This window comes from Lutjanus erythropterus, chromosome 9, assembly GCF_056507025.1.
Source record: "Lutjanus erythropterus isolate fLutEry1 chromosome 9, fLutEry1.hap2, whole genome shotgun sequence".
Lineage (NCBI taxonomy): Eukaryota > Metazoa > Chordata > Actinopteri > Lutjaniformes > Lutjanidae > Lutjanus > Lutjanus erythropterus.
Genome location: NC_139325.1, coordinates 38,916,329 through 38,939,525, shown reverse-complemented (window position 1 = coordinate 38,939,525; position 23,197 = coordinate 38,916,329). Strand labels below are relative to the sequence as shown.

At 41.0% G+C, this 23,197-nt stretch overlaps 1 protein-coding gene across 3 annotated transcripts in view; it reads left to right on the top strand.

Annotated features, from left to right (window-relative positions):
- Positions 1 to 2,375: 2,375 nt before the first annotated feature.
- sema6cb (semaphorin 6Cb) overlaps positions 2,376 to 23,197 on the top strand; it is a 124,272-nt gene continuing 103,450 nt past the window's right edge. For all 3 annotated transcript variants that reach the window (XM_084727566.1, XM_084727565.1, XM_084727564.1), the window contains exon 1: positions 2,376 to 2,487. The gene's annotated coding sequence lies outside the window, so the exon portion shown is untranslated. The remainder of the gene's footprint in view (positions 2,488 to 23,197) is intronic.

Sequence of the window (23,197 nt, the reverse complement as noted above, 5' to 3'; positions counted from 1 at the left end):
GAGGTTGCAGATGAAGCTGTAGGTTAAGATGGGTCTTTCTATACCACACCGCAGTGCTGATGCAGAAAAAGTCACTTCACACTGTCTGGTTTTACTGCAAGCAAAGTTTCAGGCAGGACAGTAAGGACTGAACTGAAATGAGATCTTGAATGAGCACTTTTTTTGAGCTTTGGTACTTTCAGTACTACAATTAATGCATATTGTACCATTTAAACACGTGGTAATGAAAAAATATTCATTCTTTGATACTTTTGACAACCTTACAGTACATTAAGTACATTAAGGTTGCACAATTAATTGAGTGTTAATCACTGTGTTGGTTACAATCAAATGATTGACTGCAATATTGATGTTGAAAATGTGTGTTCTGCTCATAGAAAACTCAGCTGCACATCAAATCAAGCCTGCCACCTTGCAACAGCAGCATGTGCAAAACATCCCGGATGTTGTGGTCCTGTTGCAGTCCAGAGTAGAGAACAATAAACTACAAAGAGTGGATGGGCAGAACGAAAATCAAATGTCCAGAGCAGAAGGAAGTTGTTTGGAAGTATTTTGGATTTAGGGCAAGTGATTTCAAGCCAGAACAAATTGTCTGCACTGCAAAGCAACACAGCTAACTTGTTTAGGCAACTGAAAAAACACCACAAACTGCAGTATGATGAATACATGACAGCCAAGAAGAATAAGTCGTAGTCCAGCATCAACTTAGACATTCAACTTAGACAAACTAGGGTTGCCCAGCTAAAGATTTTCCTAGTTGACCAGTATTTGTCAGTTCAAGCCACTAGTTGCTGCATGCTTATAGTATTAATTTAATTGTTTAAATATATATGTTTTGGGAACAAAGCAACCTGCTTGTTAAATGCAAACAATATCAGGGGTAATGACTCTGAATGGACCAACCTGCAAGAGACTGAACATTTTGTTAATTTATTTTGGAACAGTGTAACTTCACACAAGTCTTGTTGTTTAAAACATTGGAATAAATAATTTACGACTACACAAAAACAAATACTCACAGACTAATCAACCCAATGAATGGATGTCTACTTTCAAATGAAGTCCCTAAGTTACAAACTCACTCATCAATCGCTTCAAACCTCTTGTCCTTGCCTGGAAACGTTGTGTCTTCATCATGCCAGAGTCAGAGTCCTGTCAGAGCCACTGTAATGTTAAATCCTGTCAGGTGCTGTATTCCCTGTCAGTCAGCCTCCAATGAACTCAGGGGCTGTAAACTGTAGGACCAATAACTGTGCTAACTTGCTAATGGCAGCTACAGCAGTTAGCAGCAGCATGCAGGGGCGAAAAAAAGGTCCATGTTGCAACAGCAAGGTGCAGCTCCTGAATGGAATTTAAGCCATTTTTTGTACATTAGCAGGAATGTAGCAAAACATGGAAGTAAAAACAGCGTTCTGTTTACTTGTACGTGAAAATGCAATCAAAATATTTCTCAGTATTGATCAAGTCTAATTGTGATGATCATTTTGGCCATCATGGTGCAGACCCACTGTACTCTCCTACCTTTCTACCACACTGGTTTACATGCGCTCTCTGTTCTGAGTGTTGTTTTTCTTTGCAACAGATGTCCTGATGTAAATTTGTCCTGCTACTATGCACAGTACTGCATACCTCCATATTGTCAGTTATAAAAACAAGTTTGGGATGAAGAGCCCACGCAGTTTACCATGAGCGTAGGCATCTTAAACCACATTGTACACGTGGTTTACAGCAAGATAGCCGACGCTTCATATATATATTTATATATATTTATAAATAGTGTGGGCGATGGTTTGGATATGGAAACTGAATAATCATGAACTTGTGGCTTGCTTATGTTTGTCTGTATAGAGATTTGAACACACTTTGATATGTTTACATATATATTTGAGCAAATGTTCACATAACATTTTAAATTAAAGTCACATGAAACAAAGGATAACATACAAAGGATACACTGACACATAAATACAAAAGTAAATTGTTTTATAGTAATTTTAATAATATTAAGAAGAGAAAATGTCGCACCATGTTTTGGTCTTTAACCCAGCACAACCAGGCACATCTGGCTCTATTTATGGCCTCTCTGCTTGTGTTAGCTGTGATGTTATGACAGCAGAGTGACTGAGGAGATTACACTAAGAGGACATAGACCCCTTCTCCACTGGGGCTCCGAGGGTCAGTGGCCCCGTTTAAGTGAAAGAGACGAAGCCCTGAGGTTTTCCAGCAGTGCAGCTGTTCCTCTTCTGTTGTTGTCCATCCTCATGTTTTTTTTTCTCTGTTTTTCTTCTCACAGGAAGTTTTTTGAAGAGTAAGCGCTCTTAGAGGAAGAACCTCAAAGGGGGTTTCAAACCCCTGACACCCCACCATCCACCCCATCTTCAAACCCCAACCTCCTGGACCCGTCCTGCTGAGGTCACTTCCTGAGAGAAGTAGGAGGAGCTAAAGATCGGTGGATTTTTGGATCATTAGACGTGATAAAACCTGTCTGTAAGTTCATTTATGACTCGTCTTATTTTTTGCATCTTCGACACCTTAAATGCCACCAGTTTGAGTTTAGATTTTTTTTGGTTGCCTTCTTATTCTGATTGCATTTTTGGGTAAAGCAAGAACACTAGGAATCAATACAGTATCTCAAGATACTATCAGTATGCATGTGGTATTTGTGCATGGCAAAGATCAATACATCTCCAAGAATGTTCCACATATTCTCTAAGAAAAGAAAAACACAAACAAAAATCAATAATGACCAAAACAACACAAGCAGAGTTAAAGCGCCCAAAAACTTCACTTATTTTTCTATAGGCTAATATTAAATATATATGACTGATTAACTCACCTTTCATCAGTTCTTCGAGATCACTAAGTTATTATTTAGTAATAGTTTCACACTCTGACCCTCTGTGTGGGTGTTGTTCGATTAGATTTGAGTTTCAGTGCAAACTTCATAGCAAAATTATCAAACAGCTGAGCTCCGGATACTTTAAACCGGCGAGCAGAGCTCAGACGAAAATACAAAACCAGAAATATCTTTTGTAAAATAACTACAGTTGCTCTAACTTTGACAGAAGAATGTGTTCATGTCAGACCCCATCACCCACAGTAAGAAGCTGATTGAGAAAAGAAGGGCCTCTTGAAAACAGAATAGTATCTGGTAATATTTTATGAGCACTGGAACCCTTTTACTCACTTCAAAACTGTATTTAATATTCATGCCAGCTTGCCCACATTACACAATTGAAAACTGAGTATTAAAAAAATGCTTCTATAAAGGATTCATTTTGTACAGTTTTCATGTTACCATATTTTAAAGCTGCATAACTAATTATTTTGGGGGAGAAGCCACTTTGGAGCTGCAGAAACAAATTATGAACACAGTACTGACATATCATCATCTTTTAAGTTGATATCACAAACTGTTGCTTATTTATACATCCAACAGTTACAGAGCGCTGTTAGCATTTATTTGTCATGTATTTGTTTTCACTTGATGAAGTCCAATATTCACCGTCTCTTAGCTCTGTTTTTAGTTTCTACCAACTCCTGAGGAAAATATCTGGCTCTTTAGCTGTTTAATGTTCACCTACGTTCAGCAGTTAGTCTCTAACTGAGTCTGTCTGCTGAGCAGGTAGTGTTCAGATGGTTTTTAGAGCTTTTTCACTGAAAACCGCTGCTTGCTGTGGCCAAAAATGACGCTATGAGAGCAGCAAAGTTGCAGCCGGACAGCTAAACAATGAGCTGAAACTTTGCATAAAGGGAGCTGCAGAATGAGGCAATAATTCTCTGTAGGTCTCTCATTGTAGCATCATAATTGAATAAAAAAAACATTTTTTTCTTTGATTGTAAAAAAAATAATACTGGATTGTGAAAACAAAGCAGCACTACTGCGGGTGGCTGTCTTGACTGAAAGGTGCAGTAAGTCACTCTGGAGAAACAGCAGGAGTTGCAACAAATAACCGATCATAAATTAGTTGCCAACTATTTTGATAATTGGTTAATTGTTTTGAATATTTTTTTAAACAATCTAAATTTTCAGTTTTCAGCTTCTAAATGTGAATATTTTCTGTTTTTCATACTCCTTTAGGGACGTCACCTTGGGCAATCCACATATTAAATTAGGATCAAAATAATCATTTGTTTCAGGCCTAGTGCTAGTTAACCAACCAACCCAAAGCATCGGTACTTGATGACCTGAAAATGAGACTCAACAATCAACCATCTTTCTCCAGAATCACTTATTGAACACTGAACAGTACATAACAGAGGACACAGGACGTCACTTCCATTGATTAAAAATTCTGGATATTAAAATCATTTGAAGTTGTGTTGGGGTTTTTATGTCATCGTGGTTTGTTTTTTTTTTGCAGGTATATTTACATTTTTGGCCAGTTTTGACAGCGAGACACAATACAAAGGTTCATTGCGATGACTGTAGGAAATAATGGCATTTGTGTGCCGTGATTTCAAGTTCACACCCTGTGAGGCTCAGACTGGCTACAGTTATGAAGTGAAAACTGTCTGCCAGTTAATGGCCTTCTCCTATTACAGCCATACCTGATTGCATAAGCCGTGATTGGAAGTGTTTTTCCAAAGTGGCGAAAAGACTCTCGAGAGCTTTCAATCACAGCTCTGCCTCACACACCCAGGTAGACGAATACCAAGTAGACATAGTTTATGTAACAAAAACACATTGTTTTTCCAGGGCGAGCTGGGGCATTGTCCCCAGGAGCTCTTAGTCGACAGTACAAATGCTCACGTTGGGCTATCTCTTTATGCATGTCCCCTTTCAAAGCGCCACTATTGTGCCGTGATCCCTCTTTTGGCTGGCCGTGCACATGTGCAACACGGGTCCATTGTGGAGTATTGTGCGTCAGTCAAAGTGAATGGAAGCCCACCACTTTTGCGTTGCTCTCTGCTGACAGCAGGGAAACAATACGTGATGGTTCGGTAAGACGATTCAGTGCATAGGAACGAGGTGTTGAACTGCATCGCTGGCACCGGGGTGGCATGAGGGCCCCGGTGTGGACAGCCGTTTTCTGCCTGTCATTATTGATGACACAAAGACGTATCAAAAGGGGGTGAAATGGGACAGAACGGCAGTCAATGCGGGTGCACAGGCGTGAAACATGATCAGACCGCTGAGTTGAATAGAGGTATTATCGTGCCAAAAATGTGAGGGAGAGACGGAGGCAGAAAGAGACTGAGTGGCATTGCTTTCATATCTTGTCACCCACTCACTTGACAATGCAGGCACTGTGTCCTTCCCACTATAAGTGAAGCATAGTTTGATGCATATTTTGGATGCGTGAACATTTGCTCATGGCCCACATGCTTTACAAAAAAAAAAAGATCTTTGTATACCAAACCAAAACATCGGAAAGCTCGTGGATAACTTGCTCTTTGTCTAAATTTGCTCAACTTTATAAGCAAATGTACAGAATTAAATTGTGATCAATAGCCACTTTAAGTTAATATTTGCAAAATTTATCTACAGGGGTTCTTACGGTCGCTGGAAACACTTTTAAACACAACTTTAGTCTGATGTTTTCAAGGGTTGAAAAGTGTTTGGTTTTTGGATAAAGTGCTTGAAACTGGAATTGCTTTACTTTCATAATAAATCGCCCTCTGACTGAACAATTTGACTTATTTTATTTCTTCACCTAAAAAGCAGAGAGGCTAATTGCTTTTGCCTTTTTAACATAATGAAGATGACTCCGCTTGAGCCCCGCTTGAAAAGGATTTTTATTGAAACTGAAGTTATTTGTGTACTGATCGAGTGTTTTATTTGGTATTGGCTCAGACAGGTTATGTTTTTCTGTTAATAAGTCACCCTCCTGTAGAATTCTATCACGAAACATAATTTTGGTGGTTTATAGCACAGTAACGTCTGATTTAATGTGATGAAAAAATAAAATAGGGGCTAATCATTTTGAGCATATCCATAAAGACTTCATAAATTTATAATTTACGACTGCTGTAGGGTGCTAGGAAAGCTTAAAAATGCACCTTAAAATGCTTGAAAAGTGCTTGACTCTGACTTTGGAAAGGTGTAGGAACCCCGTATCTAGTATTTTTCAGAATTTTTTTTAATAACACATTTACCGTGTTCTACGCCCCACCATCTCTCTGCGGGAACCTAGTTTTAGCACCTGTCTTTTCAGCTACCAAATTAAGGAAACATTCCTCCAAATCTGTGCCACACTGAGAAAGCAGCTGTCTCAGTTTGTCATTTTTTTTAGATGCTTTTTTTCTTTTTCTTTTTTTTTTTTTTTTTGGTGTTTCTGTCTTTGCATAAAATGCTCAGATGGGTGGGATTGGCAGAGAGGAGACATGACAAAAAGTCCCGACTTTAATCCAGGGCGTTGCAGGTATGTGGTTTGCACCTGAGCCAACTGAGTCACCAGGACGCCCCCCGTGTATGTTTCTTGCCTCTGCCCTCTGATAAACTCCAGTTGACCTCTCTCACTGTTCCCCCCGAGGCTCGCAGTCTTTGTCAGTGCCCTTATTTTCTCCTTCTCTCCTTTTCTTCCTCATGTTGTTCCCCGAGTCATGCTCTTGCTCAATGTTAAACGAGGGCATGGCCACACTTGGATGTGCTGTGACAAATTGGCACAGAGGAGGCAGATGGTGATGGGGAGGAGACTGGTTGTCATGCCATTTGCTGCAGCGACATGAATTGATCTCCGTGCCGCAGAGCGCACCACACATGCTCCACTTGTGTAATCCTGACTCTGGTTACCCACGTATGCACAAACACACACACACCCCAGCGAACTCTGACACACACGCCACCCTACACCAGCCTTCCATCCCCATTAGTATCAATGATGTGTGCAGCCGAGGCGCTTGCTAACTGTCAGAGGCTCTCCGCTTGGCTCCGCTCGGAGAGGCGGAGGGATGCAGAGGGATTTGACAGAGACACTGAGCTCAGACTAATGGTAGGCTGGTGGGAGCCGCAACACACAACCTACCACACAGGGACATACCATCACCGGTGTACTGTACATGTCAGCAGTCTGTACATGTAAGCAGCCTGTTCTATTTACAGAGCTGCTATCTTAACAATGTTTACCCATGAGGCTTTGCTGCAGCTTGACTAAGATCCCCATGGGTGTTTTTCCTTGCAATATGACTTCTGGTAAGATCATAGTTTGTCTGACAGGACTGGCATTGCTCATTAGGCTGTGTCCCAGGGATGTAAAAATATTCCCCAATTGGGTTTTCTTTACAGCTGTGTTGGGCAGGGATTTTAAAAATACACCCATCGTAGCTGAAATCATGTGGGGGTGTAACAAGGAACAGTGTCTCAGCTCATAAGAGGTGAAAAATTAAAAATGGAGAGACTTTTTTTTTAAAGGGGAACAAACAGAAAGAGCTTCTCTTGCTGATGTTGAATCTGGTGACAGAAAGCACCACAGGATAACTGGATGACACGGTTTCACTTTGCTCACAGTGCCATTTAAACAGTGTATAAGATGACTTAATTAGTGAAAAAAATACATCAAAAAAAATAGTCAGTACTGATATAAAGATTTATGGACGTGCAAACTGGAGACCCCTCATGGCCCCTTCACAATGCTGATAATAACACCGGCGAAGATGAATAACATTTGAGTCTGACTCAAACATGTTATTCAACTATGAGTTGCTTGCAGCTGATATCTTAATAAGTTGTTAGCTGGCATGGAAAACTAGGAAAGCATGATATGGATTTTTTTTCAGCTGATACTATAATTGCCTGCTGATGATATAACTGATAATTTCACATTTTTGTATTTTAAAACTTAGTTCACCTAACTTGTAGTTAATGCACACCTGAGGGTAAGAAAATCAGTGAGATGATGCAGTGTGCAGAAATGGATGATTTACTATCCCGTAGCTCTGAACGAACCAAATCTAACTGACTGACACTTTGGCAACAAAAACAAAGTTCTGACTCTTTAAATATTCATTAATCTTTTTCTAGTGAAGTTCAGCAAAAACTTCAAATATGCTTTGTTTTTGCTTTTGGAGCATTTTGCCCCAGAATTTGAATTAAGTGCTTTAACATTAATATTATATAGTCAGGAGGAGTGTAAGAAAATATTGACACACTTGAGTATCATGATATTATGTTTTGTGACACTGCATCGATTCTCAAAAACACTGTATTGTGATATCGTGATACATGCAAAGCTTTGTGGCAACGATTCATTATGTTTTGTGTTTAAATCCCCGACTGCTAGATAGCATCGTTGTTATCTGTCTTATCTGTTCTGATTGCATAAAAAAGTCAACTTTTTAACCTCAGACTTTATGTACATGGCTGTCAGTTCTTTTTGCTGACAGTCTTCCTAAAATTTGATTTAAAGAAATTGCATATATCAATATATACACAGCCCCAATAACCAATATTTATAGGCTCTAATTCTGTTGTTGGAATAATAAATAATAATATACACTTTACATTATTGTTTGATAATTTATTGGCCCTGTATTTTAACATCTGTGCTGTAATCTGTGCCAGCAACTCTAATAAAAGTGGTTGAAGCCGAGCTTGCAAGTTTTGGCCAAAATATCTGGTAATCTGCCTTAATGTCTGCTGACTGCCTCAATTAAGCCCCGCAGAAGCTGGTGTGTTATAAATCTACGTGCATCCAATGGTTTCAAGTTAGCACATCAGTCTTTTGTAATTGGTGTATTTTACATACAAATACTGAGCCAGAATGGCTTCTGTTTGTAGCTCAACAGCACAGTCATAAGTGAACATCACCAAATCTTTCATAGAGCAAAAGCAGAGAAAACCAGTCTGCCAAGTGAAATTATGGCTCCAAATGGAGTTAACCACAAAAATAGAGGTTTTTTAAAAAAAAATGAAGGGGGTTTGTTAATGGATCAGATTCTCTTTTCATTAAAAACCTGTGTTCGCTCTGTGGGCGGGAAGATGGGATAATTGCCGGCTTTAGCTCTCCTCACCTGGAACGTGACAGGATAACTTTCCCACGGTGCTTAATATTCAGTGAACCTGCGAGCCCTAAGCAGGGGATATCGATCAGCAGATGTGATGTATTCCCTGCCTTCCTAACAGGCATCTGCGGAGTCATCTGTGTGGGAGTCGTGAGGCTCCCTCGGCACCTCAGGCCGCCAAAGAGAAGATAAAAGGTAAATGAAGAAAATCAAGAAAACACAAGAGCAACGTTCTGAAATGGTCGCTGCCCTTTCAGGATTTTCCTCTCAAGCAGTGAAAAGAATAATTTTGTTATTGATCACCATTAGAGCTGGAATTCAGCAGTGATCTGATGAGCTACAGGGAGAACCGTATCGACTCTGCTCTCAAACATGCCTTTCAGAATAATATGTAAACTTCAAAGAAACTTCTCGCTGATGCTCATGTTTATCAACGACTAATTATCCTCACGTGGGAAAGCTGAAGTGATGCAACTTCCTGGGGGCAAGTCAAACTAGCCAACTTAGCAAAAACAGAATGCACAAACCCCACACAGCGTGCGATGCTTTATGAGATGTCCACACGCTATTCGACGCTCCGAGATGCTGGACAGGGGCCAGGTTGTTACGAGAACCACACACAAACGCGGTTGCGTGTCGGTGCTCGAGCACAGACAACAAGCTGTGAGGAGGAAAAACAGCCCTCCGTTTGTGATAACAGCTCTTTCACTGTCAGCACAAACAATCTGCAGGCCTCACTCCCCGTAACAGGCACTGGTGTTTACATTTGCCATATTCATAGAGAAACAAAAAGCTCCCAGAACATGGAGTGCAAAAACAAATCTGCAGCCGAGTTTAAATAAATCATCTCCCTGTAATGGGAAAGAAATCCCTGTAAAAGAGCATAACTGCTTCTACAGCGTCAGCAAACATGGCTGCAGCCCCACAGCACAGCGCTCGGGCTAAACATTTGTGTGAGGAGCAAGATTCAGGTTGTGTGGACGTGTGCTTTACTTTAACCTCAATCCTCTCATCCCTAAGCAAATTCATCCCTGTGCGCAGGTTTTGTAACATTTAGTAAATTTGGATAATGAGGGTGGGATCACTTCAAGTTGAGGTGAAAGTCAGGAAGCCCTCCACAGCGACTCAAGGCTGTTTATAATTACAATTCAAATGAGCATAGGGTCAACAGTTTAATCCATTTCTGTCTTAAACAACACGTAAAGGTCAAAAAATATTGAATCTTATTTTAGAGTTGGTTTCGAATTAGGCTTAATTTATGGTAATGCTCCGTGCTATTGAATAATGTTTACTTTTAGGGCAAAATCCAAATTAATTCAATTATAATAAAGTTCATATATCTGCCCATTAAAGTTCTGTCAGTTTCACCCTTCAGATAACTCCTGCACACATTAAAATTGATCTGTTTGGACAGTTGGCTGCAATCCAAAATAGCTGCTTGAGATGGAATAGGATCTCTATGTTTTAGCTTTTGGCCGTTTGCACTGACACTGTCTCGCTGCACGTGCTTGCTGAAGAGAAGCTGTGATTTTTCTGTTTTTTTAATTTCCTTTTTGTGCCAAAACGGAGGTGGGCTCAAGGATATTATTCCTGTCACAAATTGGTTTAGATCAGTTGTCCCAATTTAGGAAGCCTGCATTTGATTCAGGTCCACAGAGGAAAACCCGTGAACTTTATCTGTTCCCCGAGGACTGACCAAGTGAGAGTTGATCCATTTTTCCTGAAATCTCTTTTTCTCTTCAACCATACTGCATTTTTTTTTCCTCGGTGGCTTTTCTGTCTCCCATCCATATTTAAAGGGACAGCTCTCCCCAAAATCAAAAGTAGATATTTTTCCTCTGGCCTATAAGTGCTATTTTTCAATCTAGAAAGTACAGACTTCCAGAGTGTTAGAGATGACACTGCCACTGGCATGTGGTGCTGAAAGTACCAAAAAAAAAAAAAAAAAAAAAAAAAATTTAGCAGCAGTATCTCATTCCAGAAATGATGTCCTGGTTACTCAAGATAATCCATAGACCTTGTTGTGGGCTGTTTCATAAAAACAATTTTCTCTCCACAGTAGAATCTACTGCAACTGCTCTGTTTTTGCAGTGCAATCTGGCTTCTCACAACAAGGTCTGTGGATATCGAGTAACTGGGTCATGATCTCTGACATCGCTGCTGAATTTCTAAAGTGTATTTTTTGCCGCTTTGAGCACCACGAGCCAAGTGCCATCTAGTTCCACTTTATCGGAGAGAGAGCAGATATCTCCGAAACTCTGCAGCTCACACCAAAATAATCTAGGTGGATAAACAGTAGTGTTGGCCAGAGGGGGAAAAATATGTGTCTTTTTTGGTTTTGGGGGATGAAGTGTCACTACTTGCCATGAAGCAAGTAGCTTTCTTCAAGTTGTCATCTCTAACCTGAGAGCTGCTTATTCTGGGGTCACAGTTTGATGCAGTATTGTATTAAAAGTAGGCTATTTAAATGAAAAGTGAAAATACTGAAATGGAATTACTTAAATATAATGCATGCATAAACGGTCAAGTTTGCAGGCCACACTTTGATAACCTCTGGTAGATAATAATATAAAGCAGTGACTATAGATAATTTGTGGCACCATATTAGCCCACTGTAGTCTAAACCACATGAACATAGATGCAGGCTACGGCTTTACTTACTTGTTTTCCAGTGTGTTAGGTTTGTCGACAACAGGGTTTATCCAGAAACTATTTGAGCGCAACAGACGGAGAATCACTGACTTCAGTGTACGAGTCTTCTAAATGCGCTCTTTATCCAAACAGAGTGAGAAAATTGTGTTTTGGATGGTATCGGGATCCATCCAGCTCAAATAGATCAGAAAGTCTTGCAGTTAAAGTCTTTTTTTTCTTGCAAGGCAGCAGCAATAGATGCAGCGATTCCAGGCCTAGCTGCAGCCAAGAGACTTGGAGACGAGAGGCTCGAGCGATCGTCAAAGCGTTTGTGTTTTAATGACAGAATGTGCCCCGTCACTGAGAAGACTGATTAAAAACCCTCTGTGTCACGGTCCGGGGCGGCAAGAGCATATGGTCAAAGGGGCTTAAGCACAGAGAGGAGACATCTGCAGCTCCAAATCGCTGAGACTGAAGCAGGGAAATGAAATCACAGAGATTACAGTGAATCTGCCTCGTTCCTCTTCCAGAGAAATGCCTCATTTGTGAGTAACAGCAGTTGGAGTTTTTAATTATAACATAGTGGAACACAGTTGTTAAAGGATAAGTTCAGAATTTTTCAAGTCGGTCTTAGAACATTTGTCAGGTGTCCGTGTAAAAATTTAAAGAGATTTTGTTCGCTGAAATCATTGCTCCTTTCATCCTTTCATTGCTGGCCTTTAAGAGATCTCTTCCTAACATGCAACGGAATCCACAGCCCTCGTTTTGAGCAAGAATAGATTTCAAATTTTATGTGAAGTTGATGTGAGAGTTCAGCTGCCTGGGTTAGCTAAATCAAGGATGAGTCTTCCAAAGTATTTGCTCTGTTTAGTATGAAAATCCTTTTTTTTTCTTGCCTGTACTTTGGAAAATACCCACTTGATTTGTCTGACTCATACTTCTAAAGCCTCATAGTGTAGTAGTTTGTAATATATTATAGTTTTACGCAGAATGAGGACAACAGTTTCTCTATTGGAAGCACATTAGGATGGAATCTTTTAATGGACATTGTGAACAAGATTAATGACAGCAATTAACAGCAAGAAACAGTTCAGTTGAACTGGCATTTAAATCAAGTCATTTGTTTTTGAGCACACACTTCACTCTTAACAGCAAGAGTAAGACTCGTTTCTTCAGAGTTACAAGGACTTCCTTAAAAAAGAAAAGTACAAGGTTACAAATTAGCAAGGAACTGACAGTGTAGTATTATTTTTTCTGTAAATATTACAGCACCTGATTCAAAACCACTGACAGGTAAAGTGAATAACATTGAAACTCTTGTTACAGTGGCACCTGTCAAGGGGTGGGATATATCCAGTGAACAGTCGGTTTTTCTAGTTGGTGTTGTCAGCATGAAAAATGGGTGACGAAAAGGATCTTAGCGACTTTGACAAGTGCCAAATTGTGATGGCTGTATGATTGAGTCAGAGCATCTCACTTGTGGGCTGTTTCCAGTGCCGGTACCTAGCAAAAGTAGTCTGAGGAAGGACAACCACCAGCGACAGGGTCATGGGCAGCCAAGGCTCATCGATGTGCATGTGGAGTGAAGGTTAGTCCGTCTGGTACAATCCTGCAGAAGAGCTACAGTAGCACAAATCGCTGAAAAAGTCAATGCTGGCTGTGATAGAAGGGTGTTGGATCACACGGTGCATTGCAGCAGCCCATTTTGGCCCCTGTCAACAAATGAGCATCAGAGCTGGACCAAGGAGCGATGGAAGAAGGTGGCCTGGTTGTTGATAAGGTCTTCACTCGGCCTCCAGTTTTTCCAGACCTCAATCTGATTGAGCGTCTGTCGGATGTGCTGGAACAGTGAGCCCAATCCATGGTGGCTCCACCTTGTATCTTCCAGGGCTTAAAGGATCTGCTGCTAACGTCTTAGTGCTAGATACCACAGGACACCTTCAGAGGTCCATGCTGTTTTGGTGGTACGACGCAGGGCTACACAATATTCCAGTATTAGACAGGTCGTTTTAATGTGGCAGTGTTCTTTATCCTTTTATATTAAAATTTTCTTCAGCTTTTAGCCTTTATTAGATAGGGATGGCAGCAAAGGGGGGTTGATATGCAGCAAAGTGCATGGGCCGGAATCAAATCTGCACTACGGACTCAACCTTTGTACATGGTGAGCTACCACGCCGCCCTGTCTTCTTTTTTTTCTTAAAGCCTTTCAGTTTCCTTTATTTCAGCTGAAAGTGAATATGGATTTCTTCTGCAGTTCCTTTAAAAACACATTTGTTTTGATTTTGGATGCCAGCCAGGCCACAGGCCACAAAGTTTAACAAAATTCAAGGCACCAAAAAACATTCACACAGTTCAGCAGTGTACATTGAAGAGAGAGAGTGTTTCTGGGTTTGGGTGTGTGCTATGATACTCTGTCAAACACTTTCATAAGAAAACGATAAGTTGCAAATGTTCTTCGTCACGCACAGCTCAGCGTCTAACATGTTTTTTTTCCTTTGTATTAGCTCTGTGTTGGTTCAAACACACTGTCGGGTAATCACAGCTCCAAATGTACATTCATTTTGTTCCAGATACAACAAATGTTACTTCAAAAAGCCTTTCAATCCTGACCGGCATTTAAAATTCCTGCTGATAGATATATCTAAAATCAAAACCAAATAAACTTGACAAACCAAGGCACTGTAGAAAATATAGTGTAAATATGTAACTGTCAGCACTAAAGCCTCACAAATAATGCAAATTTATTCCTTTGGTGCTAACCTGCAAACCCCATCATCGTCCCTCTGGATACAGGACTGATTTTTTTGGCTTAAATTAGCATGAGCAAACTTCTGAAAAACTTAGCAGTGGTAGGAGACCCCAGAGACGTCCCAAAACAAACTCAACAAACTCCAAACAGTCTTTTGGAATACCTGTCTCTCCTTTTACCTTTTTTATTTATTATTCTGTTTCTCCAATCTATGTAGACTTGCCTGAAAGCTTGTATCCCCCTCTCAGTTCGGCCTTTGTGTGATCTTCATCTTGATAGATTTTACAGCTCTGTGAACAATCTCGTCTGTTATTTCTGAGGTAAGTCATGTTGTCAGGTAATGACAGATCATTTTTATAGCTCTCACAGAGGTTCATCAGTACCCACCGCATAGTCTCGCACTGAAGAACAACATATCAGAGGAGGGAGTTAAAGTCACAAGCAGGTCTCAAGTCATAATCTTCAAGTTACCGTCATGAAAATGAAGCAAATCACAAGTTAAGTCAGATGAAATTCTGGTGATCTTCTGAGTTTCAACATTTAAATCAGTTAAAAGACAACAGTCTTGAAAAGTTAAGTCTGAGGCAGAGTCAACTTTTGGAGATATGGCAGTCAGACTGCTCCAGAGTCAACTTGAAATATCTTTGAAACCAGATGCTATTTAGTCAGAGTTCATGGACCAAATGATGATGAATCTCCCAGTTGCACCCTTGCTTTGTTTATTTCATGTGCCCAGCTTCGAAGTCTGGGTCTGGCTTGCATTTCATGCTGCAAAATAGATGCCAAAATCTTCCTTTGGCCTGTGTTCATTTGTTTATGCAGAAGAGACATGCAGCTATGGTTGTGCAAGGTAAAGACTGAATGCTGGTGAATCAGAGAAATAAAACGTTATTTCCTGATGGTTTCACAGTGGTTATATTCTAAGAATAAATAGAGATGCTTCTCATGTGATTCTACTGTTCTTCTCTTCTTACTACCATCATCAACAAAAAATCTTTGAACCTTAATTTTCTTTTCTTTTTTTTGACTAAATCTCTCCATCATATATTGTGTGTTGTCATCTGCTGGTCTGCCAAGAAAAATGCAAATATTTGATTTTAAAAAGTCATTTTGTATCATCTGTCTCAAGTCTTAGTCAAGTCTTAAGTCATGAATACCATGTCAAAGTCAAGTCTTTTGTTGGTGGTAGTCAAGCAAGTCTCAAGTCCTCAAATTTGTCCCCCACCTCTGAAACATGGTGCTCCCATGACAGAGGCTTGTGCATAATGAAAAATATGCCGTGATTGAGCATCAAGGTCATTGTGGTGGCGGATTTTCTCAAGAGGGCTGAAAAGTCATCTGCGGAGTGAGCAAATAAGGCCAGGTGGCTGATGAACTCCAGGAATAGTTTGACAAATCCTATCGCCAGTGACAAATTAAAGTGTCAGCGGCCGCCCTACGTGGCATCACATTTCCTGTGTTGTTCTGTGATAAGCCCCGCTGCTGATATGAGCCAGCAGCTCATGCCTGTCTGCAGAACAGTCTGAGATGGCTCTGAGGACAGAGGTACAGTAACAGGAGACCCAGGCAGATGCTTGTCTCTGAGTATTGATTGGGCCAGACGTCCAGACGACTGCTGTAGCCACTGACACAGGCAGGCAGAGCTGGCGTCCACCTCTTCCTTCATCCCCCGTGTTGCTGAAAGGAATTGTTTTGAAAATTTGACATGGCACACTGTCACAAAGCAGCAGCAGATAAAGGAACATGTTTCCTGGTTACATACATCCTTTTGCTCTCACATATTTAAAGGTATCGTCCTCCGTTGTGTCAGTCAGACACTCACGCAGCTTAGACATATATTTTCACACAGTGCTTATGTTGTACAGCATGTGTCCTTGTCTTTTCTCCTGTAGAGGATTTGTGTCACTAACCTCCTGGCAGCCACAGTTCGGTGGAGAACTATACAAAAATAATGGCTAAGAACTTGGCAGAGAGGCTGATGGGATTGTTGTGCTGTGGGTGTCGGTTCAGTTAAGGTTGCTCGTAAGTAAGGCAGTAAGATTTATGATCGCTGTGACATAGTGTTTTGTTGTTGGCTAAAAACACACAGCTCGATGAGTCAGGTAATACACTACAATAAAAGATTAGGTTCTGGTGGCATCAAGCGGTGAGCCTGCAGGTTGCAAACACCTCGTCTCAGGCCTTGTGGGCTGCTGTCCGAACATGGTAGTGCAACATGGAAACCTCTGTGGAAGATGTCCCCTCCCCGTCAATAATTCTGATAGTCCAAGTCTAACTGAAATTAAAGCCACAGCAAAACACCTGTCCTGTGTTGTCCTTCAGAAAACCAAAAGGGAGACATTTATATTTTATAATTTTTAGTTTCATGATGGCACCCATTCAGTCTGACAGACTACCATTAGGTATCTGTTTTCATAGACTTGTCATTTGTCGACTATTAAAGTAAAGGCCAACTATTTTGGTAATCAATAATCATTTTGGGCATTTTTTTAAAGAAAAAAAAAATCCAATTTCTCTGATTCCAGCTTCTTAGATGTGACTTTATTCTGGTTTCTTTAGTCCTGTATGACAATCAACTGTAGGCAAAACATGACATTTGAGGATGTCACCTTGGGCTTTGGGAAACACTGATCAACATTTTTCAGCATTTCTCCTGACATTTCATGGACTAAACAACAAATTGATTCATCAAAGAGACGATCAACTAATTGATTATTAAAATAATCATTAGTTGCAGCCCCACAGCTGATCAAATCCCGCATAAAGCAGTAACATCAGCTTTGTATCACAGGCAGAGCAGACAGCAGCCTGCTACACAACACAAGAGCCACAAAGCTCTGAACAGCAGCCCACAGTAGCTTTCCTCTCCTCCTTATCTAACCTACAGACACGAGTGTACGTCCTGTCCTGTGCCGTAGTTTGTTGATCGAGCCACCAAACAAACATCCACCTGGGAAAAGAACACTGCTAACATCAGTTTGCAGACTAGAGTGCAAATTAATTAAATAGCATGTAAACACAACTGCAGTTGTCAGTTTTGTGCAGTTAGATGCTGCCGTAGTCCAATCAGTTCAAGATGATTCAACCCGATGTACAATTGGTACAAATATCAAATTTATAAGACAGGAGAAACTGACAAAAAGCTTACATTACATATTAAATTAAATAAGGTATTAATAATGAAACTGTCAGAAAGACTACAAATGTGATTCATGACTATTAGATGCCACTGAAACAAGGGATGGGTCGTGATCAAATTCAGTGGTAAAACATGAGCGGCACATTCAGTTTAGTCCATTTAACATGGACCAGATGTTCAGGTTGCAGCCTGAAGGTTAGAGGGTCATGCATTGGGTTTGCTGCTGTCGAGAGGTTCCTGTTTATGAACGCAGCAGCATCTTACTACCACACTTCATCAGCAGAGCAGTCTTGGACCATTAAAGGCTAGTTACCAGCTAGTATTTGTACAGTCATTTGAGAGCGAAGCGCACTCACTGTCTCTGTCTACATCTGTGTCTCTAGCTCATTTTCCATACACATGCGCTGACCTGACTTGACTCAGTTTGACTCGACGCGTCAGCCCAGAACTGCAGGGATTTGCATTGCCATTACAGCAGGGCAACCTGCTTGAAGGAGTGTTTTTAAACTGATATGCATTTGTCATGAATCAAGCTGCTGTAAAAGTCCACCCTTGTTTTTGTTATTTAAAAGCTTTTATTGTGAAGCAGCAAAATCAGCTGAAAGTGAACATGAAACAGTAAAACAAAGCAGATACCTGGAAGTACAAACAGCGGTGAAGAGGAAAAGCTTACCTAAAACCACTGAGATTCAGTTAGAAGTTAGAAGTTTGAGGGGCTGGCTGCTGTTGGCTAGACATCACCTTAACTTTGGCCCTGGTCCAGAGACGGTGCATCTTGGACGCAACTTGGCATCGCACAGCGTGTTATATGTGGTAATGGAAATGCAGATCAACGCGACATGGTTTGACTCTGCAGCCAAAGTGCCCTGTCTCTCTCTCTCTCTCTCTCTTCGTGGGTGGCTGGATCAGAGAGAGGTGATCTCTGAAGAATGTTTGAATAGTTCCCAGTGAATATCAGATAAAGTGTTTGCTTGAAATGCCCATCCCCAATTGAAACTGCCAGGTCATTCAGTGGAGACAACCATCTGTTGCGGGAGAGCTGAATACCTGTGACTACGGCTGCCAGAGGGCGTGATACGTCATCTAAAGGGCCCCTGTGTATACAAGTATCCCAACAGAAGCACACACTTTCTCTTGCTCTTATACACAGACACATTCAGCCTCTTGTCAAGGCAGCCACAAGAGTAATGGCCCCAGGTCTCCTCCTGAACACAGACTAATGAGAATCTCAAATCCGACAAGCAGAGTGCATTTATCACGCACTCACACTTAATGACACAACCACCCAGGCTCAACAGCGCGCTCACGCCAGTATCTAGACCCATTATGGATGGCCCCGTTTGTCCTCTCACTTTCCTTTTTATTATTATCATAGCTGGTTGGTCAAACCCAGTGGAAGGATGAAGGGAGAGGAGGAGTGGGTGGGGAAGAAAAGAATCAGAGCCACTGTTACGTCTGCTGGCAAACGACAGCTTTTGTCTTTCTTCTCTGTCTTTCTTCTTCCTGTCCATCTTTTTTTTTCTCCCCAGCCCTCCCAGTGTGAATTGGTCTATTCTCAACTTCTTTTATTCTCTTTGTGTCTGCTTCACTCTGCGTCTCTAAAAACCTAAAATGCAGATGAGTGGAACACTTGGGCTTAGGAATGGTGAGGGAGTCGACAGATGAATACTACATGCGCTGCTTTGATCCACCGCTGTGAAGTGTTGTTTCTTATTTGTGGGGTGACATAGAGCTTTGCACAAGGACTCTTGACTCAAGAAACTTTAAAGAAGTGTCTGTCAAGGAAACATGGATTTTTAAACGATTAGACATCCGGCAGTGGATATTAAACAGCATAGCTACTCATGTCAAGGTAGAAGTAATGACATCCTAAATACAATGCATGTATAATCCTCAGTGTCCATTACAGTGATCTTTCTTAAGGAAGGGGAAAGGATGATGTGAGCCCTAATTAGATTGACTTAGCAGGCCCTGCCCCCTCTAATGACTGTTTGGGATTTTGACAGAGATAAGAGCTTATCATCCTTAAGTGCTCAAAAGGCTACATTATCGAAAACCGAGATCCCGACCGTGCTTTCGCACACACCTCAGACACATTAGACACATGCAGGAACACAACAGCCTGATGTAGCAACGCTCAAATGCTGCTTAGCCAGAAAAGGCACCACGTCGTCGGAAGAACAATGGACAACAAATGGTGATTGATGCCTCTGACACAGCCCCGGAAAGTGAATCGGATTAGATCTGTCAGATTAGCAATTGGGTCTCATGATTTGTCATTTAATTTGTCACTTGAGGAGATAGGTTTCTTCAACTGCGACAACCTGAAGCAACAGGTACAAGCCTCAACGTTCACGAGCAAGATCTTAAAGATAGTTGTAATAAATTTGTGCTGTATCCAGATCACATCAATGGTGCGTACATTTCATTTTGTCAACCTCAAACAATGTGAAATATCAAGTGTAAACCGAGTTGCTTTGACATTAACAGTTAAAGGGTAACTACACCCTCAAATCCTGATAGAGCCTTCTCTTCAAGTGTGTTTTAAAAAAATACAACAAAGGAGTGACTGTACGAGGCCACGTAAGGTTGGTATGCTCTCATAACACATTCATAGCCGGGTCAGTGTGTTATGTTTACTGCTTTTATAGAGGAATACACTTTGGCGTTATTCAGTCTGCAGGCCGATCAGATTTGTTTCTCAAATTCAATCAGATCGTCAAGATGGACTTTTTTTTTGCAAGTGACCAGAGTGGATTTGTATGTCTAGACATCACCAACCTATCTGCATGGGTTGCTGTGGTAACAATGTAGGCATCGATAACTACTGGTGACGCAGCTTTCCAACGCACAATGAGAAATGCAGATGCATCATCTCAGCCTTCAAACAATCACCCTGTCATGTCGCCGTGCAGAATTTCTCCATCATAGAAACTAAACCCCACTGTTGTTCTCTGTTGTTCTGCATACCGCTCTGCTAGTAACACCATGACTGTACAAAAAACACATTTCATGTTGTTTTTTGATGTCCAGACTTTGTGAAATCGATCTGGATGTGCCAAAAAGTGTTTGGGCTGGCAGTCTGAACAAGGCATTTGTTGATGTACAAAGTCGTTTTTCAGCATTTATCACTCTTATTAATACTACCAGCAGCTATGCAGTGTCATGTATTTATATTTGGCGCAGCAGCTGCTACCAGATTTGAGGAAGTCAAACAAACGAAACAGACCTCTGGCTTTTGCTTATTTTGTCATGGTTAGGGAGGGGTGAAAGAAATTGTCTCAACTGAATTTTCAAATTTAAGTAGACAAGCTCATTTTGCACATAAAATGCAATTTGTACACACAATATGTGGATGCGTTGTATGATTTGTTTCATGTTTACCTATCTGAGCTATCTACATAAGATGCAAAGGGATGTTAAATAGATTTTATCTTTCTTTTTAAAGTTGTAGGTTGAAGAAGTTTCATTTTGGAACAGTTACTACTAGGGCTGGGTATGGTTTAAGAAGATTACAATACCGGTACCATATGAGTACAAAAAGGGTGGAATGCAGGTATAGTTTGATGGGAGAAGTTTCTACAATAGCCCAGCCCTAGTTACTACAAGGATTTGTGGCTTCAATGGAACTCAGTGCCTGACAACCTCCTCTGTCTTTATTAAAACAGGTCAGTATTTGCAGCAAATCACTTTGCATTCATAACTAAGTTTTGCAGTTGCATTTGATTCATAAATCTTTAAACATTCCTCCAATAATGCACTGGCACACTTTCTATTAGCCAGCAGAGGAAGAGCTGTGTGGGTTTTTTTTTTTTTTTTTTTTTTTTTTTTTTACGTATAGACTCCAGAAATGGTCTGTTTCATACTTTTGATTGTCATATGTTTGTCTCATCTGACTACTCTGGCTCATCATTAAAGTAATCCAGCACTGTTGATAATTTGGTGCTGCCTGTGATGCTCAGTGCTGTTGAAGCGGGAGCTGCCAGCCTGAATCTGAGTGGTGGAATTGATTGTCTGGCTGATTCCAGACCAGTGAGCTGTGAGACGCTGTCATCCCCATCTTCTTCCTCCTCTTCCTCATTTAGATTTACTGTCTTTCCTACTGTCACTGTTCGTGTCCCATTTCTCTGTTTCATGCCCCAGCTCCTGCTTTCTTCCTCCCATGTTTCATGACACAGTGTAGTCTTTGATGAGGTGAGAGGAGCCACGCTGCTCCTTGGTGTATGATTGCCCGTGGCCACTGACTTTTCTTGGGAGAGACGGAGTTGTTAGAGCCATAAAATGAGATAAACTGAGCTTGAAAGCTTCTGGGTCTTTCGCTAGGTGTTTAGATGATATCATCAGTGCGAGACAGCGGTAATAAAAGTGAGGTCAGCTGCCACCGTGGGCTACTGCCCTGAAAGGTAGCAGTGTCCTGATAAGACTGCTGTCTCTTTTCATCTCTCCTCTTAAGGCTTCTGGTGTGTGATGAAGCTGACGTGTGGATGTCGGGTTTGAGCATAAAAGGCGTCTAATAATTGGATGCATGCTCTACGTACAGAGACTGTTTGTCCCAAAGACAATGATAAAGTGTTTAATCTTCCCAGGAACAGCGAACCACACAGGCATGATGATGCCATTATCTCTGTGAGGCACTCTCGCCGAGAAGCCTCACTCTTACCCTTGATTTATATTTCCCTTCATCAGCATCGACCAGTCAGATTGCAAAAATCATTCATTTATAAAAGCAAGGCTCGCTGCTTTTGTTCAGCTGAAATGCACCAAATGTACTTGTGCCACACATTCCCTTGGTAGCTTTTCTCCCCGTCTCCTCCTTATAATCTTGTTGGGGTAATGTGACAGGGATGGATCTTCCGGGTGACGGCTGTGTGATTGCCTCTGCTAACAAGGGATAAAAGCAAGGGAAGAATCTTCACTGCTATTTATCTTCCTTTGATCAATTCTCAACTACTCTGCCTTTCTGTGTTTTCATATTTTGAGTACGAAGCTCTATTTTAGCGCACTTGAAGCCGCGACCTCTTCTTTTGTCAAGCCCGAAAGAAATAAGCAGGAGGGCTCCTCATTGCATCACAGTGAAATAAAAGATTTCACACATAGTGAAGGCAGCAGTGATCAGTGTGGGAACCTACGTATCTAATATCTTATCCCTTCAGAGCTTGTAGATCCCCCTAATTCAAATGAGCCAAACTGCGGAGATATGATGCTTATAATTCACTTTTCATTAAGAGGGAATAAAAGTTCCGGTGGATTGATAATTCATGCAGGATGTCTTTCAAAAAAAAAGGAGGTGCAAAGAGTTTGAAATGCAAACGGTGCAGCAATCTAATTGGTACCACAGGGGAGATAGAGATCAAAGAGCCGTAGTGTTAATAGAGAAGTCTCGCTCTCTTTTTGTCCGCTACTGAGCGAAGGGACACAAAGCCACCGTGAAGTCCTCAAAGTGGTGGTCTTCAACAGCGGCAAAGAAAAAGTTACACGTGTTTCCATCTATGGCTGGGCTTTGCATTTATTGGCTCTGGTTAAGTAATTTAAAAATCAGGCAAATGTAAAGGAAACCTATGACAGGTCCATTACATTTTATGTATTGTCAAAGAACTATGGCTCTGACCCTTATAGGGCTTTCTTTGCCCTTGTACAGTTTGTGTCTTGTTTGTTTTTGCCCCTGGAGGCGACTAAATTGTCAATAGTCTTAGTCGACCATGTTTTGGTTTATATGTTTGTCACAGAAAAAAATA